This window comes from Paroedura picta, chromosome 1 (genome assembly GCF_049243985.1).
Source record: "Paroedura picta isolate Pp20150507F chromosome 1, Ppicta_v3.0, whole genome shotgun sequence".
In the NCBI taxonomy this organism is placed as follows: Eukaryota; Metazoa; Chordata; class Lepidosauria; order Squamata; family Gekkonidae; genus Paroedura; species Paroedura picta.
Window position 1 is genome coordinate 165,737,944 of NC_135369.1, and position 24,378 is coordinate 165,762,321.

Below are 24,378 nucleotides of genomic sequence, written 5' to 3' on the forward strand. Positions count from 1 at the left end.
CAGCTGTCCTGCCCCTGAGTGCCTTCTCCTCCAACCAGCTTGCCAGTCTGTCCAGTAGCCAGCCAATTGCCTCCGTCCCCCACCCCTGACCGCCTCCTCCTCCTTCCACTTCCCTCTGAGGCTTGGAGGCTGCAGATCCCTGCTGCGTGAGAGCTGCCCCTGCTGGTGAGTTCCCTGCCTGGGGGCCTCCAGCCTGCAGCTTTTCCAGGTCCTGTGGGGAGGGAGAGGCCATCTGCAGAGTTCTTCCACCCCCCCCCCCCAATCTAGTGCCCATTGTATTCCTGAATGCAACGGGCTTGGCCCCTAGTAGATCAATAAAAATAATGTTCAATTAACATGGGCCTTATCTAAAGCATCTGGGATACACCCACCCTGCTTCTGACTCCTTGTACACATATGTATTCCTGTGTTTAACCTGGTGAGGCTGCTCTGCGGTGGGACTTAACCATTAGTGAATTCTAGTGCAGGCTAGATACTTCCTCCATAGAACTCAAGCACTGTAACTAGCCTCCTGCCTTTATGCCTGTATTTGTATTTACCAGCCAGGCTTGGCCTGGTGTTTGGCACTGGGCAACTAGGCCAGAGATTTCCTATGTGGAGGCTGCTGGGGAGAGAAGGAGGACAGAAGGCAAGGAGAGCAGATAATGATTGATTTATATACCTCCTCTATCGTGGCTGTCATCCCAGGGCAATGTACAACCTTAAAATATAAATGAGAATAAGTATACAGCAATAAAATGCCGTTAATAAATAACATTAGAATGGTCTAAACCTCATTCTGACCACAAGTGAGTTTAGCCTGGTCACATCTGGAAGGGAGAAGGGAGGCCCTGCCAGATCACATTGGTGGGTTTCCTCTGGCCTCAACCCTGAGCTTAGCAAAAGAGCTTCGTCCTACAGGCCCTGCGAAACCCAGTGAGTTCCATCAGGGCCCTGACTGCTAGGTAAGCTGGCAAGGGGTTGGGAAGGACGGAAGGAAGCAGGGAAGGGGTTTGGAGGGCTTTTAGGGAAGGAAAAACAGAAAACGCGAGAGAAGGGAAATGAGATACCCTTCACAAGTCCTCATGGGTTCTTCTCACTACTAGGATCTAAGTTTTGTAGAACTTTGCTAGCTTGATGGCTCAATCATGTAAGGAGCTGGATCAGCAGGAGTCTGGATTCTGATTACCTACATCTGAGGAAAGTAAACAGGATCTGATGGGAAGAGTTTATTGGCAAGTGTTTCTTTTTGCCATCTCTGGCTACTCCATCCTGGCTTCTGCTATTTCACTGGAACTGGTATTTTGGCTGCTAGATTCTTCCCTCCCCCCCCCCAAAAAAAAACACACAGCTCAATTTGGGGGGTTGTGAATCCCATACATGGGGAAGACGATCACATATTCACATTGCAGTCTGTTGCCCCCCGTTAATATAAATAAGGATGATCCTATGGATCAGTCCTTCTAACTAAGGAGTTTTGGCCCAGGGGCCCAGGCCACTGTTAATGGAACACGTTCATAAGAACTTTCCTTTAGATGGTGTAACTGGGGAAACCAAGGAACCAGTGATAAAGGTGTAAGGAGGGACCCAAACAGCCAGGATGGCAATCCATTGGTCTCCAAGGATTCTTGGGTTTTAGTCACTTCAGTTCCTTTGACACTAACAATGCTAAACAGATTGAAACCCAAATGCTCTCGTGTTTTGGATGACAGCCCATCCCTTTCACGTCCAAGGATAGATTTCTGCCTTCTGTTTCCTTGTGTTCTATCAATTTCCTCTTGAGGGCACTAACGTTTCACTTTTCTAAAGTGTAAGCACACAAACAAGTCCAGAGAACCCCTTCCCATTTCCTCCTCATGTATAATAAAACTGTAGCTTCAAGCTATTTTTTTAATTAAAGAGCGTCTTGTATGGATGGAGCAAAAATTCTGCGATGTTTAACAATAAGAATTTGGTTTAACAACCGACTTGTTGAATCATGTTGTCGCTGCCTGGAGTTTAATCTAGTTAAACTATTTTTGCCTATATTTAGTGTAACTTTTCAGCTGTTCAGTTGAAAAACCTGTACCTTATTTTGGATATGTTTTTGTTGTCATGTTTACCAAATTCCTATTGCTCCCATCGGTCTTCTCCCATAGCATGGTGTCTAGTCTTCTTTCAGATATCTTTCTCAAATGTAATTTGTCCAGAATTATGATTAGCGGGACATGTTCAGGGCTGAAAGCACACATCGCTGGGTGTAGCGCTATTGCTGTGCTATAGCAATCATTTGCAAAGGGATTTATTTATTAACGTTATAGGCCCGCCTTTCTCACCAGGGACTCAAGGCAGATTACAGAATATTAAAAAAGCAAACAAACAGCATAAAACAGGTAATGAAATAGTGCAGTTGGGATTGGAGAACAGTGTGAGAACAGACTAAAGTTAGGCATATAGAATGATACAGAAAGTGGATTACAATGTCAAAGCAGAATGAGACCTCCAATAAACAGTACGGTAGAATACTGTACGGTCGAATGCCTCTTGTGGTGCAGAGTGGTAAGGCAGCAGACATGCAGTCTGAAAGCTCTGTCCATGAGGCTGGGAGTTCGATCCCAGCAGCCGACTCAAGGTTGACTCAGCCTTCCATCCTTCCGAGGTCGGTAAAATGAGTACCCAGCTTGCTGGGGGGTAAACGGTAATGACTGGGGAAGGCACTGGCAAACCACCCCGTATTGAGTCTGCCATGAAGACGCTAGAGGGCGTCACCCCAAGGGTCAGACATGACCCAGTGCTTGCACAGGGGATACCTTTACCTTTACTTAGAATACAAATACTCCATTCTCAAGGTGGCTTCTTGGACCTTTCTGTTCTCCTGTTCTAATCTCTTCTTTCAAATGCACTCCTGAACTTTTCTGTTCTTCCGAGGAAGGACAGAAGCTTTTGGGAGCCTTTCTGACCTCTTCAGGCTAGCTGTTCCACAAGGTGGGAGCCATCCTGAGAAAGAACATGAACAGGTGATCTGACCCACTTGCAGAATGGCACCATTGCATTTGGGCTGACTCGCTCACAAAGAAAAAGCCAGTTACAAATGACTGCTCCAGTGCGCCAATACTGCAATATCCAAGAAGACGTGGATGTGCCGCAAACTGGTTAAGGGCATCTTCCTATCATACGAAAGAATTCCGTTTAAACCTGAGCCTAATTTTTTGTGCCAGTGACCTATCCATGCTGATGTTTTTGACATTTTTTGGTGTACCTCACCCTTTTCATGCACCTTTAGCAGCATAAACTGCCATCCCAAGCAGAGTTGCGGCTCCGTAAGAGGATGAAATATCTCTTTCATCACGACTGGAGTCAATTCCTGTTTGGTTTCACCTCCCACAGAAGACACTCCATCACTCCGCTCTGTAGTTTGCTGAAGGGAAGGGAGACTAAGGAACCAAACCTGTGAAATGTTGATCTTTGGGGAGTTTTTCAAGCGTTTGAGGCTGCTTTGTCCCTCCACGAGCGCTTTTCCCAATCATTTGAACTTGCATGAGTCTTTTACACTAAAAATGATGCTTGTTTTATCTGGGTACATTTGCCTGCTCTCTGCTTTAAACCACCCTTTTAAACTGTTTTGCATTTAAAAGAACCTGTTGTAAATTCTGCAGTGTTAAAATCGGCCGAATGACGTTTTTTCTTTCCATGTGAAAGAGCCAGCATTATCCTCTATTGTCTTGGGTTCTGATCCTACAGTGGACTAGACCTATGGAGAAAAGAGTAGGTCTAGTCCACTGTAGGATCAGAACCCAAGACAATAGAGGATATTGCTGGCTCTTTCATTCCACATGGAAAGAAAAAACGTCATTCGGAAAAAACGCATTTCCCCTGCGCTTGCAAATTAGCGTTCCCAACATGGCTGAGAGATTTCAATTGGTGAGGCTGGGGGGGAGAGTAGAGTTTTCAGAGGACATAATGTCACTTCCAGGTGATTTTCTAGCCCAGCCATTTTCAACACGGGGCACAGGGCCTCCTGGGGGCCCCTGGCACATTTGAAAAGGGCCCCACATGGGGAAAAAATGTGAGAAGGGGAGCTCAATGGGTTTTGGGGGGAAAAGTAAAAGAAAGTACAGTATTTGCTGGCGTATAAGACTACTTCTCCCCCCTGAAAAACATGCCTCCAAGTGGGGGGGGGGTCATCTTATACGCTGGGTGCACTTCAGTTGGGATAGACATAGCTGCCCATAGTGGCCCATAGTACTGTATTTTGAGTGGAAATGTTGGGGGGTCGTCTTATACGCCGGCAAATACGGTATGTAATCCATTCCTTTATCGGTGCTTGAATTAAGACAGTCACACAAAAAAACAATGAAAGCATATGCTTTGCTTGGCCAAATGTTCTAGAAATCTGTCTTGCATAAATATTTACGTGTAAATATCTATATCTATCTATACATAGTTCACTCTTTGCTTAGGCCTTTTTTAGCCTTGCTGATTGCGCAAGGGACCAGCCTACTGCTGAGGACCCCGGAACCTACGAAGAGTTCCTTAAAAGGCTGTGGCCAAAAGAAGGTTGAGAATGGCAGCTCTAGGCTCTATAGGGTTTGCCATAATGACTAGTACTTCTAGAGCTTCTCTATGTAGAAACTACCTTTTCCTCCTACTCCATTGTTTTGGAGCACACAATTGTGCTAATGGGCAGGAAAGTGGAAGGCCTATTATGCATATAAGTTTCATCATGCAAACGAAGCATTCCCCTATGAATAGTTCCATGTCGTTCTTGGTTATTTTTTCCAAGGATTTCACAGCTTTCTTTTCAGAAATCAACCCAGGTCAGTTCATAATTTTTGTGAACGGGTAACATTTTGGGCAGCCTTTACCTGCCAAGCAAATAGCCAAGGTTTTTAATTGGTTAACATGACTTAAGAATGGTCATCTTTGACTTGCACCAGAGACTGCGTTTCACTAGGAATTTGGGGTTCTAAAATGACAATTTAACGATAATGCAACAAAAAAAAAGTAGGTTACTGTGTGTGTTTTAAAGAAGTGTTTCGAGAGAAGACGGACTGGTTAACTAGCTTAAGGTGTGTATACGGCATTGTCTGTAAAGTGTCATGGGTAAGAGAAGTGTCATAATCTAATTTCTAAAATTATATAGTTTGCAGTCTCTGTAAATCTCATTAAGAGCAATAAAATGTGCTTGGTAAAACTGTTCTACAGTATGAAACAATCCCGGACACACTGTGGGGCAGTTTCTAATTGCTGTTATAGAGTCACAAGGAGAAACTTACCTGATCCCCCTGTGTTTTGTACATCATTTCAGGTGAGTACTCATGTTGGTCTGCAGTGAAAGAACAAGATTTGAGTCCCATAGCCAAGAGCTGAGTCAGGTACTCCCCTGGCATGCATTTCAAACAAGAGTGAACGATTTCTTCAAAAACCTGGTCATAAAATATTGCAATAAATGATAATTTTGACACGGAAAAGCTGAGAGGGGGAGATATCTAGTCCAGTAGACAGTGATTTGTACATTTGTGTGAAACAGCATTGTTCAAAGTGAATGCCATGGCTATGCAGGGGGGTTGTTTTGTGTTTTCTCAGCCTTCTTGGTCCTGGCACCATCCTGGGAGAATGAGCGGCCAGCAGAGATCCAGGCCCTATCAGAATGATCAAAGTTCCGAAGGGCCTGCAAAATGGCACTCTTCCACCAGGCATATGATTGAGGCCTAAATAAGCAATAAGTAACATCCACCCCCCCCCCTCCCCTCAGCTTCCCTATGATGTGAGTTCAGAATCGGGAATGATTGAATTGTATAGCCCCATCGATAAACTATTGGGGCATTTATATCTTTGTAACTCATTTTACAGCTTTACCTATGTACTAATGGGGTTTTATATTGTTATCAGCCCCAGTCCTACTAGCAGAGAGGGGTGTGTACGTGTCAAATAAATCCCTAAGAGAGAGACAATAACTCTATTGGCCTCTTCAATCCAGTTCTGGATTGTCTGATGATGTACTTCTTCTGGAACAAAGACCGGGGCTCAGGACTTAATAGGAACTCGACCTCTCAGGGATGTCCCGAAAATACATTGCAGCTGAAAATTACCCTAAGGCAACTGTACAACTGCTTAGTTTGAGGAAGAGTGCTTGCACGCAAAAGCTCACGCCTTGAATAAATCTTTGTTGGTCTTAAAGGTGCCGCTGGACTCTGATTTTATTGTGCTACTTCAGACCAACACGGCTACCCATTTGTATCTAAGGCAACTGAACAACTTGAAATACCGTCTGAAGATCAAAACCCCAAAGAAACCAAATGAATAGCAAGGAAGAGATTTCTTGATAAACTGTCTTCAGCCATGAAGACACTGGTTTTGGTTGCACTGCTATGGCTGGAAGGAGGAGACCAAAGCTATATACTGAAGAGAAATGGGATTCTAGGAGAAACGGTGAAACCAGAAAACATAAACAGAGTATCCTTTACACGTGCCCTCCCTTCTGGGCACCGTAAATCCCCCCACTGATGTGGGAGGAGAAGATGTATGTATAAGAACATTACAACCACTGGAGGAGAGGCATCAGACAGAAGGAAACTGGCATTTCAACAAGATAAGGGGATTGAGGAGGTGTCTCGTCCTCCCTGTCTAATGCTTGAGGCGGGAGATAAAGTCCCTCCCTTGTTCATCTGTTCTCTGCACTGCAGCTGCAAATTCCAGTCAGAGGAGATACGCAGTATTTCAGGAAGTGATCAAATGCTTCCAGGGAAGTTTCACCTGTCTAAAGCATTTTCCACCTTCCTTGTTATTTTGCGGAGATTACCTGAACTCTGTGCGCCATCTTGTGTCACGGTGTCTCTCTCTCTCTAGTTTATCTGGGAAGGATTCTCAGAAGGCCTCCTCTTCTATGTACTGGGCTCTTTTTTCACCAAAGCCCGACAAGAAGCGATCCAGAGAGGAAAGCATAGAAACAAATGTGGTCGTGCTTTTTCTAGTTGTGGACAGAGCAGATGACTTCAGATTGGGGATGAGCAGCATAGTCGGGTAGTTAGAATCTCTCTCTCTCTCTCTCTCTCTCTCGTGCAGAAAGGAATGGCAAACAAAGGATGCCTTTATGCACGGGAAAAGGATACAGATGGTGTTTGCCACTTGGAGTCCCAACTGAGAGAAGGGGGGCTGTTAGTATACTCCCAAGAGCAAGAGTTCAGCGGCTCTCCCCTGCTTTCAAGTATGTTTTGTTTTACTACTGTGGAGGGGGGGGGGGGGGAAATCCCGAAAAATTTGCTTCTGGCAATCCTGCACATTACTTCAATGTTCTCATGTTCATGGAATCTTACATGCAAATAGACGTGCCTGCTGAACTTCAAAGTGTAATTTCGGTGGAGGCCTAGGCGGATATCTTTCTTCCCGCGCGGGGCTGTATTCTGACTGCGCTCACATGCCTCGGACTCAGTTGTCAAAATAAGTTACTGTTCATACCTGCACTTGTTAAGGGAAGACCAGGGGGAATAACACTGTGTTGACAACAGGAAGCTAACACTCTGTGTTTGTAGGTGTGTGTGCTTAAGTGTAAAGAATGTACAGGCTCTGAACCGAAGGGCCCGGACTCTTCCCTTGCTTTGGAAGGAGATGGAAGGCAAGCTATGATGCTGGTTGTTTGGGGGGCTTTGTAACTTCTGTTATTGTTTCGTGTGTAATGGTATCCCCTCAGGAATGCCAGATTAGCCTCCCTTGTGTTTGCCAGAATTTCCAGTGCTCAAACATCCTGGATGTTTTCAAGGCATGATCAATAGGCATTGTATTGGCTGTGTGAGAAATGTGCCATCCTTCCAGGAGCCATGGAACGGTTCCTCAGACTAGCCTGGCAGCAATTAAGAATGAGGGAACTGCAGCAGAGGTCAAGAAGCACACTGGGATACCAGTCCCCAGGTGGGACCTGGGGATTCCCCAGAATTATAGTTCATCTCCAGGTGATGGACATCAATTCCCCTGGAGAACATGGCTGCTTTCGAGGGTGGACTGCATAGCATTGTAATCTATGGAGGTTACTCCCTACCCCCCAAATCCCACCCACTCCCGGCTCCATCTCCAAAGTCTCCTGCCATTTCCCAACCCGTAGCCCGCAACCCTAAGTATCACCACACTGGCTCACGCATGCATATATTACAGTGGCTGTTTCCGCACATTAGTAAAAATAGCATTACGGCAGCAGAATGGCAAAGCGCTAAATTGTATCGTGCTTCCCAGTCCCTCTCACCTTTTTGCTGTCTTGCCTTTGTCTGCCGCCTTTTTGCGCGTCTCACCTTCCAAATCTGCTGCTGGAAATGTTGGAAGAGAGCAACACACCTTATACGCGACTCACTTCCACCTGTCAATCAATTCAGGCAACCAGTCCCCTTCCTCCATATTTTGACCCAGTTTAAAGGTCCCCTGAAGCCCGCTAATTTTTTAACAATTCATACTTCTCCAATGCAATGTCTATGCATGGAATCATAGATGCATAGTGTTTTTTGAACGCCACCCCTCATGGGATCACGAGTCCTTTGATAAATTTAAAAATTTAAATCATTCCTGATTTTCTTTGGGGGGAGGAAGAAACTTTTGAGAGGCATGCTTTGTGTTACAACACTGGGGAAATTTTTTTATATTTCTGGCATCGCCTATGTGCGTGTCTGCCTATTTGCTGCTCCACGCACATCGCCATTTTTTAAAAGAAATTCCCGTCCCCGGGAGCAAGGGAGATGAAGGCAGGTGTGAGGGCGGGGCGAAGAAGGCAACTTTAGCATGTTTGAGCCTCCATAACTTCCCTCTGCTGGTTGCCTGCTGGTTGTCCGCTGATGGACTGCGCCTTTTAGGTTGGTGAATCCACTTTATGCGATTCCCGAACTCATGCTTTAAAATGGAGGATGTAGCGAGCTGGCTGCTGTCCCAGTGCTGGATATGGGCGACATCATGTAGAATGGCCAGAATATAATGCCTACATTAGGTAAGCATTTCACTATATTTATCGCGTGTGGAAATCCCCAATATACCTCTAGACATTTAAGCTCTGCTTTCCCCCAACTGGGGCCTGAAGCAGTTTACAACATTATTCTCCCCTTTTCCATTTTGTTTTAACAACAACCATGTGAGGTGGGTTAGGCAGAGAGTGCCCCCGCAAAGCTTCCATGGCAGACTGGGGATTCAGGCCTGCCTCTCCCAGATCCTCGTCAGATTCTCTAACCACTGCACCACACTGCCTCTCATCCTGTACCTCATTTCTTTCTACATGTGAAGTCTGGAGACTTGTCTTTAAAATTGTATGTCACATCGATAAGCCTATGATTTTCAGCATCTGCATATTAATTTTATATTTGTATTTAAACTGTAAGCTTTTGATCACAATAAATGTCAATGAGGATGAAAATCCGATGTTATATAGAGTTCCACGATTATTTTGCTTCTCTTTGATTAAGAGAATAATCAAAATCTGCTCAGGGTCCCCAGCCCCCAAAAGTAAAACTGGCCTCAATCAGGGCCAGGACTTTTTCAACCCTGGCCCCGGCCTGGTGGAATGATCTACCTCAGGGGTAGTCAAACTGTGGCCCTCCGGATGTCCATGGACTACAATTCCAATGAGCCCCTGCCGGCCTCTGCCAGCAGGGGCTCATGGGAATTGTAGTCCATGGACATATGGAGGGCCGCAGTTTGACTACCCCTGTTCTACCTAGTGAGATTAGGGCCTCCCAGGATTTTAAAGAATTCCAGAGGGCCTGTAAGAGACAGCTATTCTGCCAGGCCTACAGCTGAGGCCAGGAAATCCACACCAACAAAGTACTGGCCTCTTCATCTGAAAACTTAACGGAAAACTATCTTGAAGACATCTGCCCAAACACCCCCCAAGCCCCTTCCCTTAGAAAGATGCTAACTTACTTATACATTTTAACACCTAAATTAGATGAATTATTTAATATTTTTAAGCATTGTAAAGTATTATATAGAATGTTTTACTCTGGTTGTTTTCCACCCTGAAACTACTAGGGAAGGGAGGGCTATAAAAATAAAATAATAATAATTATTAAAATCACCTAGGCAGGCGGTGAGTCTTAATGAAAGAATGGTACCTGCTTAATCTTTCCTTTCCATTGTTCCCCCCCACGCGCGCACACACACACACTGCCTTTCATCCTAGGGGGAAGAGTCATGGAATTCCTTGAGCTCTCCCTGTATCTTTTTGCCAGTGCATGAAAAACTGCTATCTTGGACTTTAAAAATAGAAACTGGATGAAAGAATAATAGAAAGCAATGCAGCCAGCAATTTGAGGCTTGATACATTGTTTTTGAGGTGATGAGAGGAGCTGTATGGTTCTGTCCAGGGGAACCTGTGTTTGTAATGTCTTGTTCGTGCCTGTATCAAATGATGAATGTATGTGTGTTAAGGACACCTTGGAGTTCTCATCTTGTGATGTGTTTCATGGTGGTTTACATTAGCTTTAGAAACAAAACTAGCTATAATTACAAATGAAATGTACTGTATCTCTGCTGCATTATTCAGATGGTTGGTCTGATGGATTTGTTAGTAGATTATTGAGCAGTAAGAGGCCATATCGTAAGAATTAGGAATCTTACCATAGACATTTTGGGTTGTTAATGTCTGTTAATTCTTTTTAACCCTCCGCTCTAAATTGAGATGTGCCCAAGTTATCTGTGCTTCCTGGTAATACAAGTTGATTAGATTTAGGTTTTAACAAGTGGGAGACGATAAGAACTTGTGGGAGGCATCTCATGTCCCCTCCTCCACTATTGCAGAGACCCAGCTTGGTGTAGTGGCTAGGAGGGCAGACTTCTAATCTGGTGAGCTAGCTTTGATTTCCCACTCCCCCACTTGCAGCCCGCTGGGTGACCTGGGGCTGGCCACAGCACTGATAAAGCTGTTCTGACTGAGCAGGAATATCAGGGCTCTCTCAGCCTCACCCACCTCACAGGGTGTCTGTTGTGGGGAGAGGAAAGGGAAGGCGACTGCAAGCCACTTTGAGACTCCTTTGGGTAGAGAAAAGCAGCATATAAGAACCAACTCTTGTTCTTCAGTAATATCAGGGCTCTCTCAGCCTCATCCCCCCTCACAGGGGGTCTGTTGTGAGGAGAGGAAAGAGAAGGCAACTGTAAGCTGCTTTTGAGACTCCTTTGGGTAGAGAAAATATAAAAGCATATAAGAACCAACTGTTCTTCTTCTATTTCTTCCCTCCTTTTACTGATATCCCCCTTTCTCGATTTCCTGCTTCCTTGTCATTTTTCACACAGCAGCCAACTTACATTTATCCACCCCTTTGTCTTCAAGTTTCCCTCTCCCCACCTCAGCTGGAAAACTATAGCACAGTTGTGTAGTCCTGACCATCGGGTCAGGCCCACTTGCATAGAAGGAAGCTCTCCAGGATTTTTTTTGGGGGGGGGGGGGCGGTACCGGACTTTCCCTTAGCCAGCTTGGAGTAGTGATTAAGATGGGAAGCCTCTAATCTGGAGAACCGGGTTTGATTTCCCACCTCTCCACATGCAGCTAGCTGAGTGACCTTAGTCACTCAGAGAGCAGTTCTGTCAGAGCTCTCAGCCCCACCTACCTCTGTGCAGAGAGGAAGGGAAAGGTGTTTGTAAGCTGCCTTGAGACTCCTTCTGGTAGTGAAAAGCAGGGTATAAAGAACAACTCTTCTGTTTTAATATTTTTACAATTTGGGGCTTTATTCGTTTGTAATGCTTAAGTAGCTGTTCAGTGGTCCTCTATGTATTTTATTCCTGGAACACCACCTTGAGAGCCTTCTGGCTATTGAAATGGTATGGAGATGGTTTGAATAAATAAACAGCATCTGCTTCCTGTACCAAGGAGTTTATATCGATTTTGTTTAAAAGGAAAAGTCAAAGTGATGCTTTCCCCCGGATTTCATCATGAACTTCTTGTAGAGCAGGGGTAGTCAAACTGCAGCCCTCCGGATGTCCATGGACTACAATTCCCACGAGCCCCTGCCAGCTCTGTCAGGGGCTCATGGGAATTGTAGTCCATGGACATCCGGAGGGCCGCAGTTTGACTGCCCCTGTTGTAGAGTGTTGAAGATGTCCTTCTCATGACAAGGTCTTAATTGACCTTACATTTAAAAAAACGGTCCACTCACATTTGGGGAATAACTTTAAGGGATTGGAACGTCACAGAACAGTGAGAGGAATATGGGATTCAAGTTTGACAAATATCCTTCAAATCACCAGCAGACATGATGGGAGGAAATCTTACACCTTTTCCTGTCATCTTCCTTTCTCAACTCCCAGGCTCTTTCCTCGACAGATGGAAAAGAAAGTATCCGTGGGACAAACAGTTCCAGTTTAATAGAGGAATGCTTAAAAGTGAACTTGCTGTTAAATATTTTAAACTGTTCTGTGTGCAGACTGACTCTTTGACAAATGTGGTGTTCCTGGGTGTTTTATAGTTCCCTGCTGCAAACCGCTAGATCATACTTGTGTGAAATGCCATTATTACACTGAAGTTACTGCTTCAAACTTCAATAAGATGCCTGGATTTTTCACAATATGCTGCTATTGCTATTCGGCAATATAATGAGAGAAAGCGTGGTGCAGTGCGTTAAAGAGCAGTGGATTCGAATCTGGAGTGCTGGGTTCGAGTCCCCTGTCCTCCACATGCAGCCAGCCGGGTGATCTTGGACGAGTTACAATTCTCTTAAAACTGTTCTCATAGCACAGTTCTCTTAGGAGTCTCTCGGCCTCACCTACCTCACAAGGTGTCTGTTGTGGGGAGAGGAAGGGAAACGTGTTTGCAAACTGCTTTGAGTCTCCTTAGGTTAGAGAAAAGTGGGGTATAAGAAAACCAGTTCTTATCCATCCCTTGGATTTGCCACCTTTTATCTGGACTGGGGAAGGCACTGGCAAACCACCCCGTATTGAGTCTGCCACGAAAACGCTGGAGGGCGTCACCCCAAGGGTCAGACATGACTCAGTGCTTGCACAGGGGACACCTTTACCTTTATCTGGCAACCCATCCGTGAGCCACCATGAGCAACCAGAGGCAAGCCCATATAGAGGGGGAAAGGCATGATAGTCTCTGCAGCATTGTCCCACCCTTACACCCATCCTCCCCTCTCTATTTCCATGTTGACCACAAAGCTATGTTGTCAAGGGTAAAATAAAATCTTATTTAAAGTGTCCACAGACTTTTTGGGATCAGGCAAGCAAAACACAGCCCTGTTTATGTTTTTGGGAGCTGAGGAAAGTAAGGGAAAGGGGGAGGGGTGATTAAGCAGCTTTCTCCTGATCATCCAGGCTTGCACACCCCTTGTTTTAAAGCCTTCCGTTTACACAAAATGATTCTTTGTGCTCCAATTTCCCATGCGCAGCCTTTCAAGAATCCACCCAGACATAAATAATGTCCCCAGAATAAAAATCCCAAAAGGGGAGGGGGTATTGTATTGTTCTGCCACTTCTCCATTGATTTTTATTTAAAATGCATCTGTGTTTGTGGTATTACCACATAGCAATGTGGAAGTGCCTTTAAAAAATCCAGGGCTCAAGGGGGGGAGGAGAAAGTTTCCCTCCGGAAGAGAACTGCTGTGCTGTGATTGGTGGTTTGCTGTGATTGACAAGCCAAAGAGTAGGGGGAGAAGTTTGGCTTGTTTTTTCTTGCAGCCTTGGCGGAAGGCAAAAAGCCATGACAGGGCAGAGGGAAAACGCGGGCGGGGTCTCCCTGTGAGGAGGGCTGCAAATGCAAGATTTACCATCCCGCATTTGCAAGCAGGAGGCCACTTGCCTTTTACCCCACCATGAGGAAATGGTCTATGCTGAGGATTGTGCTGTCAACATGGTGCAGCAGTTAGTGTGTAAGCTTTCAAAATCCCCATTCTGTTACACATCTCACTGGGTGAGCCTGGGTCAATTGTTCTGTCAGGCTAACCAACCTTACAGAACAAAGTTTGAGGCCAGGGGCACCTTTAATATCAACAAAGATTTATTCAAGAAGCTAGCAAAAAACCCCATTGCACCTAAAAATACAATGAGCACTAGTCTTTCCCACACCCCACCCCGGGCAGGCCTGCCAAGGCCTGGAGAGGCTGCGGCAGGCCTCCTTTGGGTGGGCAGCGCTGGTAAGGACTCCCTTCCTCCCCCCTGCCCCAGGCAGGCCTTCTTGGAGTGGGGGGGGGGACACTGCCAGGGACTCCCTACCTCCCTGCCCCCAGGCAGCCCTGCCAAGGCCTGGAAAGGTTGCAGCCAAGGATGCTCGGGCGGTGGGAGCACTGGCGGGGACTGGCTCGCTCCCTCCCCCTGGCAGCCCCACCAAAGCCTGGTGAGACTGCAGCTGGGGCAGTTCAGGGCGGGGATGAGCACTGGTGGGGGTTCCCTCCCTCCTTCCCCCCTACCGGACCCGCAGTCCCAGGCCCTCCCCCCTCCCTCACGGCTCCCTAGCTTACCACAGGCTGGCACTTCTTCCAGATGAAGAAGTTGGAGGGGGGTGTAGCCAGGGGTGGGACTTCCTACCTGACTGGCAGTTAGACAGTAAGTCTCAGCTCCTCCCACCACACCCTTCCCGTTTTATTTTTATGTTCAGATTCAGATAAGCTTTCATATGCAAGCACACTTTTTCCTTGCCCACAAAAGCTCTCACCTTCAATAAAACGTTGTTGGTCTTAAAGGTGTCACTGGACTCCTACTTTGTTCTGCTCCTTCAGACCAACACAGCTTCCTACTGAAATCTACCCTATCAGGTTGCTGAAAGCATGAAATAGGGAACAGGAGCACGTGTGCCATTCTCAGCCCCTTAAAGGAAGAGCAAGTTAAACTGGAATGGATAAATCCAGTTTTCTTGAGAGGATATTGTCAAATAAAAAACTGCAATACTTTCATCTGTGCCTTGTCACTTTCAGTCTTTCAGTACATTTGTCATCCCCTCTGCTTCCCTTTCCATAATCTTCTCATACCCTTTGCTCATAAGCCTGGGGGAAAGGGGTCTTTTTCTCAGAAGTTCAGTGAGATGCACCAGTTAGCATGGCAGGTTAGGCCACACTTGAATTCCCACTTGGTCATGAAGCCCGCTGACACTGCATGACCTCATCTCTTGGCCTAACCGATTTCACAGGATTTCTGTGTAAAGGGGAAATGGAGGGAGAATCCTGCCATGAGCTCCTTGAAGGAATGGAGACAAAATGTCCCACCCCAAAAAACTAGTCCACAGGGCATTCTAAATGGGATGCAGGTCAAAGGCCTAAGATCAAGGCCTGAGAAACCTCTTTTAAGATCCAACCTGATGTACAGTTTCTAGAGCAGGGGTAGTCAAACTGCAGCCCTCCAGATGTTCATGGACTACAATTCCTATGAGCCCCTGCCAGCGAATGCTAGGAGGGGCTCATGGGAAATGTAGTCCGTGGATATCTGGAGGGCCGCAGTTTGACTACCCTGTTCTAGAGCATGCTTTCTTGACCCTTTCGTGAAACCCTGGGGTTTCTTAACGGCCCTGGAAGGGTTTCCCGAATGGGTGGGAGTTAAAATTGTTAAACATTTATTAGGTGATATGACCATATATCAGGGGTAGTCAAACTGCGGCCCTCCAGATGTCCATGGACTACAATTCCCAGGAGCCCCTGCCAGCATTCGCTGGCAGGGGCTCCTGGGAATTGTAGTCCATGGACATCTGGAGGGCCGCAGTTTGACTACCCCTGCCATATATGGGGTAGTCCTTCATGAAAGGTATTACACGGCCGGGTTTTTCTGCAGAACAATATGGCCGCCTGGAAACTCTACGTCGTTATCTCCACGGCTGTTACCTAACCTGACCTACGTGACGCTTTGAGCTCCCAACCCACAGATGTATACCGAAGGCAAGTGGTTTTAAAAGCCACCTTCTTTTCAGTCACAGGATATTAGCCCTTCTCTAAAACCTGTTAACAGCTCCGAAGAACAAAGTCATGGGCAACTGTGATCCAATCCGTGGGGAAGAAGAAACCCGATCCGCCTGACTTTTGCTCCTGACGGCATTTGGAGTCTGGTAAACCTATCCCGGCCACTTAACGGGCTGCTGTTTTTTCACACTCCGTGTTGGTCTGGAGCTCAAAGCAAACAGCTGAGGGTGGAATGCACCAAGAGGTTTTGTTTTATAGGCGAGGTACAAGAGAACAGCCCGCATTGGGTTCTGCCAGGGTCACGCTTCACGCTGAATAAAAATCTCCCAGACGTTTTATAAGGGGTGAAATTGAAAGAATGTTGATCTTAATTAACTCAAATGCACACTGATATGTCCTTATAGGACACGGGGAGGAGGTGTCTGTTTGTGCGGCCACCCAGACCCTCAGGTAGATTATGCACTTGACTGTTACCGTATGCTCAGCCGAGCATGACATTGCGGCCCAGCCAGGGGAGGACAGTTTGGCCTGCGAAACACAGCGACAATTGATTCCGAAGAACGTGGTCTGCGTCTATCATTGTGCTCACATTCGACAGTCGTCGTAGATAGGGAGGTCAGCCAACACCAGATGCACGAAACGGTTCTGTGTTCAGGCTTCAGAAGAATTACATTGCAACGAGACAGCAACTTTGAATCCAAATATTCTTCCTGCCTAATTGCATAAGATAATAAAATCAGAGTCCAGTAGCACCTTTAAGACGAACAAAGATTTATTCAGGGCATGAGCTTTCGAGTGCAAGCGCTCTTCGTCAGACTATGATCTTCTTGACATGACAGGGAATATATAGCAAAAATCATTGTACATGTAATAGAATTGATTTTTTGCTATATATTCCCGGTCATGTAAGAAGATCATAGTCAGAGGAAGAGTGCTTGCACTCGAAAGCTCACGCCCTGAATAAATCTTTGTTCATCTTAAAGGTGCCACTGGACTCTGATTTTATTGTGCTACTTCAGACCAACACGGCTACCCATTTGAATATTCATGATGACAGTCTGTTGCATGGAAGAATTAATGTGAATATCACAGCCCGTGGAGAAAAAAAAGAACATGGGATGAAGATAAGACATTTTGCACCCTAATCGTGGAGGATGTTGTGTTTATCTGTGCATTTCACCCGGTGTAATTAAGTGACTTCCAACGGGAAAGGTGTAATTTAGGAGACGAGAAGAGAGTCTTGTGAGAAGATGGCTGGGAGGGTGAGACGGAGAAAACTGGGAGAGGTCTAAAGAAAAACATAGTCGTTGAAGTGCGGTATCCACACGCCAAGTACAGCAGGAGTTGGAGATAATGGCAAATGTGCCTGAATGGGCAAGAGAAAGCAAAGGAGGGCTGAAGAGAGAGCTTTGGGAGTGTTTCCAGGGAAAGGTGATGCAAGAGGGGAACGGACCATTGGAAGGGATGAAGGAGTTGGGCTGGAGTTTTCAGTTTGCCCTGCCTAGTCTGCTACTTGTGAAATGGCACAGTCTTTTTGTCCATCTGTATATATACAAGCCAGTTCCAGCATGCTGTCCATTGGGTCTGCATACAATAGATAATGCCCTTTCAGTGCACCTTGGAAGTAGATTTTCCTGTTCCGCTTAGGAAAATCCAGCTGCCAAAGCACATTGAAAGTGCATTATCCTATGTGTGCGGAATGGTCTCGGTTTTCCATTCCGCCTTTTCATTTGTCGGGCTACCACACCCAGAGTGATGGGCAAACTCACCCCTACTCATTCTGACCTTCAGACTGGCCATCTTTTATTTTAACCTTCTGGAAGCTACAATGAGCCTTTCCCCCTTGCAAGACCTTCTTTTTTCATTTCTAGAACCATCTAGAACCTCCTGCAGTGAGTTTCCATCCTTCTCAAGGATTTCCTCTGGATTGTCAATGGAACATCCCAATATCTTGGCACATACACCATATGGCTTTTATGGACATTTCTCCCTCTTTTCTATCCACAGCAGTGCCAATTGGGACCTCATACAACATGCCCAGAGACCAAAGGTCCTGAGAGCTAATAACTAAGCCCCAAACAACGTGGTGCTCTGGAAAGTGCCTTCAAGTCACACCCAACTTATGGTGACCCTGCATGGGGTTTTCAAGGCAAGAGAAGGTTGTTTATCACTGCCTACCTGGACCTCTTTGGTGGTCTCCCATCCAAGTCCTAACTAGAACCACTCTGCTTAGCCTGAGATCTGACAAGATTGGTTCAGGGCAAATCACATGTTACATACATATTTTTGACGGTAACCTGTTCATAAATGCTCTAAAGATTTGTTGCTGTTGTTGTTAAGGTCAAGTCCAAAATGGATTTGTCTGATTTTTTTCCAGTTAATATTAACCCTCCCCTTTTGAGTGACCTGAAATACAACTTCCTGAACTGACATTAAAACACATTCCTGGCTCTAAATAGTGCAAGGTAATGTGGTCTCTAAGCTGCTGAATGAATCGCCTTTTGATGATCCCCCCTCTCCACTTTTAACAGCACGAGGTGGCTTAAGGACCACACAGATCTTCTGTTTACTTATCAGGCTCCTGGGCTGTTGATAACAGTTGAAGTATTTTACCTCTCTATAAATCTAAGCTTTACTTTTTCCTCCCTCCCACGAAATGTAAGGGCCTCGAAGCACCAAAGACCCCCTCCAATTCATCAATATTAATCCTCCTTGTACGTCTAGGAAGCTATTACTTTTTCATGTCCTTTTATGTTCTTCATATTACTAGATAATGGTTCTGTATATATCAAATGCTGAAGTATTTTATAGCTGCAGAGGCAGCTATGTTTGAATACAATTACTAGCCTGTCTTAAAGAACCGTAAGTAAGGATCTTGTCAGGAAAGCCAACACTGTACTCATTAGAAAAGGGGAGGCAGCATTCATACATCGCCTGGCTTGCAGATCACATTTCAAAGCTGCTAGATCAGGGGCAGGACTGCTTTGCTATTGCCTGGTTCTAAAGGACCGTTTCCGCACTGGGAACTTCGCTGTTCTGGCTCCTGTGAGGGAGTACAAACCTGGGGTGGGTGAGGTGCACCGGGCCAAGTGCTCCCCCCTGTGGAAAGAGGAAGAAGTGGGGCAACCTGTCCCAGCTCAAACTCCAGCCTGCAGCCCAGCATGAAGCCTCCAGTGTGGAAATGATCAATTGGAGCACACTGGGGGTGGGGGAGAACCCGTACATTATTTTCCAGTCATTCCTCTTCCATGTGCTTCCTGCTGCTGGCCCAATTGCATTGGCCCCTGATTGGAGACCAGATTAGACTCAAGGGTTTGGTGCTGATCTGCAAAGCTCTAAATGGTCTGGGACCATCATATCTGTGGAACCACCTCTCCCATTATGCCCCTCCGGGGCAAGAGAGAACAACTCTGCTCCATCCTCTACATGGCAGCCTTTTAAATACTTGAAGATGGTTATCAGATCCCCTCTCAGTCGTCTCCTCCCCAGGCAAAACAGACCAAGCTCCCCCAACCTTTCCCTGCTACGTCTTGGTTTCCAAACCACTCACTATCTTTGTTACTCTCCTCTGGGCTCACTCCAGTTTGTCTGCATCCAGTTTGTCTACATCTGCAGTGGCAGAAAGGGACTTTCCTGCTTCCCTTTCCCATTGCATCCCAGTGATCACACTGGGATAAGGGAGCTGAGCAATGGCATGAAGGGGTTTCTGCAACAGGAAAGGGGGATAATCAGAAATTACCCACTTGGACTGGATCCAGCCTCTTCTCTGTAGGGGAAAGCCCAATTTGGTCTTTATCACTACCCCAAGTAAGAACTGGGAAGTGTGACTCAGATTCTGTGCAGACAGGGCACCCCGGTTACGTTTGGGGTCTTAGAATTAGAATGCTGAACCTGAACCAGCGATGCAGGGTGATCGATTGAGCACTTTTCAGTTGTATTGAACTGCAGCGACTTAACAGATAGCCCTACAGAATTTTGCTTGGGGAAGATGAAAGAGAATTGTTAGTCGACAGAGATTATGGACTAGGAGGCTTTTAACCCCCCCCCCCAACGGTCTAACAACTTCTAATGAGAATATGTTCCAAGGCCCAGAGAACATGCAAACAAGTAAGTATGAAACAATGGCAACAGATGGATGAAGCAGCGAGACTACCCATAGCAGAAGGTAACATAACATAATCATTGTCGTAAACAGGAACATGACCTCAGAAGCAGTCTGGCTCTTGAATGGCGACCAAGTCACTTTCTTATGTTAGCCAGGCTGCTTGGGGTAAAGAAGAAATATGTACACACAATGGATTTTTTCAGATTTTTTTTATAAAATTACTGTCTCTAAGTCTGAATAATAGAGAACTGAATTTGTTGTTCAGATCCGGAGGACCTGCAAGATGGCGCTCTTCTACCAAGCATTCGGTTGAGCTCTGACATCTCAGTGGGCCCCACACCTACCCCACATCTGTGGCTGCCACCCAGTTTGCAAGCAGCCATCTTGAGCCAGGCCATACAGTAGGTCCTTGTAATAGGCATGCCTGCCTCATTAGGCTGCTAATTGGATGGAGTAATTACAGTTAGGATTTTAGTCTTGTTTTAGCTTAAATTTGTTTTCCTTGAATCTGCATTTGATATGGTTTATGCTCTGATGTGAGACACCCTGAGACCATTTTTGGAGAGATGTGGTCTTAAAAGCTCATAATTATTTAATTAATCAGTGTCAGGAGGGCTGCATATTTGGTCACATGCAAATTGCTTCATTTGAATACATTTCCATCAGCATACTGACTCTAAACTCAGAGCTGGAGTGTATAGTGTGTAATACCCTCTGTGATGCAGAGGTTGTGCTACTGGTTGAATCAAATGCTGCGGCCCCCATTCAGACTTTACAAGTTGTCAAGGCATCGAGAATAATTCTTAATCGATCTTCATGTTGTGTGAACCTGAGAAATTGGGATATTCCAGAAGTCAGGAGTTCTATATGGACTTTGCCTTGTTTTCTTTTACTTTTGTTCATTCTGAAGCATGAAGAGATATTTTGATCACTGCATATTACTAAGTGGACGGGACTGGTATCTTTGTTCATGTTAGGTACAAAATGTATGCATGCACGATTCTTTTATAAGCAAGGTATATAGGACATTCTGAGCATTACTTCTATGATGACATTAAATGACATCAGCGTCACATGCACGTTCTAGCATGGACGAATTGTGGAATAGTGGACTTTCTGGAATTGAAACCAAAAAAAGCTCATTGGGATTGGATCTAAACTGAATTTTCTGTTCATAGAAGGCACATCTGTCAATAGAACAGAACTTTTCTGTTTTCCTTCTCATAGTGAATTCCCCCATGTGGGGGACAGGTGACCATTTTGGGGAGCTCAGTTAGCTACGTGGGGAACGATGGACAAAGAAGTTCTGTCCTATTAACTGAAGCTGAATGTTGGATCCAACTCATTACTAATATCTCTGCATTGCAAAATGGAATATATTTGGGCTGAATTTCAAACTAATTACTGAGTACATACTTGGACTATTAGCAAAAATATCACAGTAGTTGCTTCAACAGCAAATTGAATTCTACGTTCATTCCACCCTACTTGTTCTTAGGTGTTAGTTAGTATAAATATTTATTCGCTTTTCATTTATGCTCCACCCTTCTCCACCATGGGGATCCAAAGTGCTTGCAACATTATCTCCTTCTCCTATTAGCCTCACAACAATCCCACAAGGATAGATTCACGTGGGTAGCCATGTTGGACTGAAGTAGCACAACGAAAATCGAGTCCAATATCACCTTTAAGACCAACAAAGATTTATTCAGGGCGCGAGCCTTCGAGTGCATGCACAGCTTGAATAAATCACACCTTGTGGGCTCACACCTTGAATAAATCTTTGTGGGTCTTAAAGGCGTATTGAACTCTATTTTTGTTGAACAATCCCACAAGGCAGGTAAGGCTGAGAGTGCATGACTGGCCCAAGGTCACCCAGAGAGCTTCCATGATGGAGTGACCATTCCAGTTGGAGTCTCTCAGATCTTCGTCTGATACTCAAATCAGTGTACCGCAATGTCTATCAGTACAGAGATTTGCCTATTGATAAACGTGAATCAGATACTGAGCCGCATGGAGTATTCATGCTCTAGTTAAGCAGTAATAAGATAATTAAACAAGGCTTGGTATGATCTGAAGAGCTGAAATATTACAGCTTAAGGTAAGTTATATTCTTCCTTCACAGCACTCTTCCTTCTGTATGAAAACGTTTGGGTTCAAGGGTCATGCTTGGACTTAGATTTCATGTATTGGCATAGGGTTTAGACAGCACTGTCCTTTTTTGTGGTAATCTCCTGTTGAGCAGATGTTAAACAGAGAGCCACTCAGTCATTCTCTGGCAGGGTTTTAAACATACAGTGATAACCTCATGATCCAATTGGCCTGCATTCCTGGTTACAATAAAATGTGTTTTAATGTCCACTACAGTGTGAGAGACACAGAGAGATGCTTAGCTGGCACAGAATTGGGCAATCAGGCTCTTCATCCATGGATTTATTATTATTATTATTATTATTATTATTATTATTATTATTATTATTATTATTATTATTATTATTATATTCTCGGATTTATTCCCTGCCGCTATCAGCAAAGTGGTCTCACAGCAGGTTACATCAGATAAAACTCCACATACATAATTAAAAATTAAAATCTTGCTCAACTTCCTAATACAAAGAATAACCTGGCGGTTATTCTTTTAGAATCTTTGGGAATCCTATTTATGAACAACACTTGAGGAAGGAATGTGTGTTTTCCATTTTATGTCCAATGAACTCAATTAAACAACATTTCCTTGTAAGAATGAGTGTGTTTTGATTGAAACAGGAAACGGTAATGCCAATTAACACCTTTATTTTCCTGCTGCCTTTTAAAACATGCCTGTTAGATGCCCCGAAAGAAACAGCCATGTTACCCAAATGATTATAACAGGTTAACTTGAGAGGCTGTGAAGAACCTCCCTCATGTACTCAACCATCCAAAGATCAAACAGGATGTTGACAGACTAGAGCAAGTTACACTTGACGGGATGTGGGTACATAAATCACTCCCTCAAAGCAAAATGGTTCCATTTCACTCGCTGGCAACCAACTGCAAAGGTTCTCACAGACATATGACACCTCCCTACCCAAAAGGATTTCTCAGCCAGGATCACAAACTAATGTCTGAAATTGTGGAGGGGGGGAGGGGGGTGGAGAAGTAAAATGGAAGTAAGATGTGGGAGAAAAGAACAGCAATCAGAAGAGGAAATAAGTAGACAAAAGAAATTAACATAGTTCCTAGCCTCCTTCCAGTGAAGAAGAAGAAGAAGAAGAAGAAGAAGAAGAAGAGTTGGTTCCTCTTTGCCACTTTTCTCTCTCCAAAGGAGTCTCAAAGGGGCTTACAACCGCCTTCCCTTTCCTCTCCCCACAGCAGACACCCTGTGAGGGAGGTGAGGCTGAGAGAGCCCTGATATTACTGCTCAGTCAGAACAGCTTTATCACCGCACTAGCAAGCCCAAGGTCACCCAGCTGGCTGCATGTGGGGGAGGGCAGAACTGAACCCGGCTCTCAGGGAAAGGACATTTGGAGGTTGTTTACCATTCCCGGCCTCTGTGTCATGCCCTGCGAGTTCCTTGGAGGTCTCCCATCTAAATTCTAACCAAGGTCAAACCTGCTTAGCGAATGAGATCTGACGAGTTCAGGCTTCTTTGGCCTATCCATAGACAAGAGGGGCTTGCCTGCCTCTCTAGGGCAATCCTGGACTTTCTTAGTGGTCTCCCACCCAAATACTAACCAAGGATGACCCTGCTTAGCTTCTGATGAGATTGGGTTGGCTGGGCCGTTCAGTTCAGGATGACAGGGCCTCACACTAGTGAAATAGGCTCTCCAGTGGAGGATTGCTCCCCACGAAGGAGGGAGAGCAGAAAATGAGAACAGCAGGGGGGAACCCATGATTCTTTGGTTTTTATGCCAGTTTTATATTTCAAAGGAGCTTGGAACACATGGCAACATGCAAACATTTGATGCTCACCTGCACTGCAAAGTGGCACAACCCACTCCATCACATCAACATCACAGTCCTTGCTTCTGTATCCAGACAATTCCCCACATGTCTCTGATTGCCACTGAGTGCAGAGATTATTCCATGCTTTCCACTTCTGGCCACCTCTGCTGTCATAGTGATATCCTGACTATGGATGTTTGTAAAAGGCAAAATACACACACCCCATGCACCCTGCAATGGAGGGTGGGAGGAGAAATGGAACTGGAGGAGAGTGAAGGATCTTCACTTCAACACTTTCCCAAGCATACTTTGTGGGTAATCCTTGAGGAAATATCAGACCAAATAGGTTTAGGATAAATTGTCACAGATCTGGGGGAGGGGGACCCAAAGTTTGGTGGGAGTGCAACGATGACATACATAAGTCCCCATGAAATCCACTGTGATATTGAGAGTGTGGTGGGAGCAGAATAGGGATGCCAGCCTTCAGGTGGGACCAGGGGATGCCCTGGAATTATAACTCATCTCACGACTGCAGAGATCAGTTCCCAA

General features: G+C 45.4%; 1 long non-coding RNA gene across 2 annotated transcripts in view; it reads left to right on the forward strand.

Annotated features, from left to right (window-relative positions):
- Window positions 1-807: 807 nt before the first annotated feature.
- LOC143824105 (uncharacterized) overlaps window positions 808-24,378 on the forward strand; it is a 102,996-nt gene continuing 79,425 nt past the window's right edge. The window contains exon 1 of one of the 2 annotated variants that reach the window (XR_013226692.1): window positions 808-944. This is a non-coding gene — a long non-coding RNA (uncharacterized LOC143824105). The remainder of the gene's footprint in view (window positions 945-24,378) is intronic. The other variant, XR_013226698.1, reaches the window with a different exon arrangement.